The 2,810-nt window shown below is 41.9% G+C and overlaps 1 pseudogene; it reads left to right on the top strand.

Moving 5' to 3' along the window:
* Positions 1 to 1,397: 1,397 nt before the first annotated feature.
* Positions 1,398 to 2,135, top strand: LOC131486366 (ragulator complex protein LAMTOR5-like; annotated as a pseudogene).
* Positions 2,136 to 2,810: the final 675 nt, after the last annotated feature.

Below are 2,810 nucleotides of genomic sequence, written 5' to 3'. Positions count from 1 at the left end.
GAAGACGCTGTGCTAAGTAAAATAGGCAGACACAGAATAACAAATACTGTATAAGTTACTTATACGAGGTCTTTAAAATAGGCGAGCTTATAGAAACAGCAGAATGGTGGTTACCAGGGATGAAGGAGAGGGAAAAAGGGAGCTGTTGTTCAAAGGGCATCACATCTCAGTCATGTGAGATGAATAAATTCTCGAGATCTACTACTCGACATTGTGCCAATGGTAAATAATACTGTATTGTGTACTTAGAGATATGTCAAGAGGGTAGATCTCATGTTAAGTGTTCTTACCACAATAAAAGTATTTAAAAAGTATATCTATCAATCATATTATCTGCCATTAAACATCTCCCATATTTCAAATATTCGGTCAGACTTTTTACATGCATTAAAAAGAAGCCTCATGACAGTTTATGAGATAAATTATTGTTTCTATTTTAAAATAAGCAAGTGAATTCCAAGAAAGTGTGATAAATGTTGCTTTTGTCTGACTAATAGAGTTTTGCCACCCCTCACCTTGAAGATGGGGACATGGCCCATGCTGGGAACATTGTAACATCTACAGGAGTGATTTTGTAATGATCACAAGATCAATCAGGGGCGCCTGGGTGGCGCAGTCGGTTAAGCGTCCGACTTCAGCCAGGTCACGATCTCGCGGTCCGTGAGTTCGAGGCCCGCGTCGGGCTCTGGGCTGATGGCTCGGAGCCTGGAGCCTGTTTCCGATTCTGTGTCTCCCTCTCTCTCTGCCCCTCCCCCCGTTCATGCTCTGTCTCTCTCTGTCCCAAAAATAAATAAAAAACGTTGAAAAAAAAAAATTTAAGATCAATCGAACTTGGACCAATCCAATGAATTCTCTGGTATTTTTCCGATTGAAACTGGTAAGGAAGACTTTTCTTCTAATCAGGTCATAGAATTGGACGTAAGTGAATGTGATGTAGACAGCAGCCATATTTCCTGCTATTCAGACAAAGAGAAAACCTAGCTTTGATCGAAGACATGAGGGGAGAATACTAAAGAATTCCTAATGACTTGGAGTGTCTGGACCTAATTATACTCAGAGTTTCTCAATTTTGGCACCACTGACATTTTGGGCTAAATATTTCCTCATTGGGGGAAGAGTCTCAGCCTCTTGTGCTGACCTCTACCTGGCACTAGATGCCAGAAGCACCCACTTTCCTGCAGTTGGGACAAGGATGCCTTCAGACTTTGCCAAATTTCTCCTGGGGAGTGGGATGAGGAAGGGCAAAATCAGCCTCTACTGAGAACCACCGAGTTACGATGAAGACTATCATTACCACTGTGCTTGCCAATTATTCGAGCTATAATCTTCATTTGCTTAAACTAATCTGAATTTGGTTTCTGTAAATTATAACCTAAGGAATCTTGACTAATTTGAAAATGATCAGTAACTTGGCCGACGTCATAGAACACTTTGCTAAGGGAGGTGAACGTATGCCGTAAGTAAAACAAAAGAACTTACTGAATTTTATACATTTGCATAATACATTACACAATATATATACATTTTTTTTCATTTTATTGTTTATTTTTGAGAGAGAGAGAGAGAGAGAGAGAGAGAGAGCGTGCAGGGGAGGGGCAGAGAGAGAGAGGGAGACACAGAATTTGAAGTAGGCTCCGGGCTCTGAGCTGTCAGCACGGAACCTGACGCGGGGCTTGGACCCACAAATTGTGAGATCATGACCTAAGCCGAAGTCAGACACTTAACTGACTGAGCCACTCAGGTGCCTCTATCTATCTATCTATCTATCTATCTATTTATATCTAGATATCTATATCTGGGCCTGGGGTGGAAAAGGATGTGATGTGTTGCGGGATCTAGAGCTGGGCAGACAGCAAGTGGGATCGAGGAGACCTTGAAGCAGCACTTGGAGGACACAGTGTAGAATCTATCCATTGTTGGAGTCTTGTACACAGATTCACAAGAACTTAATCTGGCCAGGGGACCCAGTCAGAGGACATGCTGGGGTGATGTCAGTTCCAGCCCATCCAGCAGCTCAGCTAACCTCAGACCCCACTGATATCCCTATGGTGTATCTAGAATCAGACAATGGGAACATCATGATCCAGAAACACGATGGCATCACAGTGGCAGTGTGCAAAATGGCCTCGACATGAGTTCTCCAGCAGCCTGTCACAGGGGCTCAAGCCTACCGATGCTAATTATCTTGCAGAACTATTAAAGTTCCAGTGGTTAGGCCAATTATTTAGTGTGCATTGGACACTTTGCTATTAATTATAGAGTAGGCTGCATTTTGACACTCAATGGACTGACTTATCAAAATATTAGTAAGAAAGGATCATGTTTTTGAAGGAGCAGATCTAGGTCATTTTGTACACAGAGTTTTGTTGTGTTCAATAAATCTGGTTGGAGGAAAAAAAAAATAAGTAAATTGTCTAGACTGTGGACCCATGAAACACACTGAGAGGTATTTCCAAAAAATGTATTCCGAGTTCAGCTATGTTTGGGAAATGACTGGTTAAACCAGCAAAATCACTTTCTTTTTTATAATAGGATATCTCAGAGACTCTAGTATGATAGTGTGCTTTAATAATCTCCATCAGTTTCTCAGGTTTCTTTGGCCAAGTCTTTTTTAACAGGCCCAGATAACATCTTTCAAGACTAACATTCTGCAGAACTCAACATGGTAAGTGCCATGGCCGACCAATAGGAAAGGCAGGCCAATTAGGGCGGACAGAAATTTAGGGATAGAGCATGACGTGTTGTCTGTACATGAAGAAGTAGAAGCCTGGCCATGTTGAAGTTCATAGATCCCTTCGCTGAGTAGGTTT

Source organism: Neofelis nebulosa, chromosome 9 (genome assembly GCF_028018385.1).
Source record: "Neofelis nebulosa isolate mNeoNeb1 chromosome 9, mNeoNeb1.pri, whole genome shotgun sequence".
Taxonomy (NCBI): Eukaryota; Metazoa; Chordata; class Mammalia; order Carnivora; family Felidae; genus Neofelis; species Neofelis nebulosa.
The sequence above is the reverse complement of the archived record's forward strand: the minus strand, read 5'-3'. Positions and strand labels throughout refer to the sequence as shown.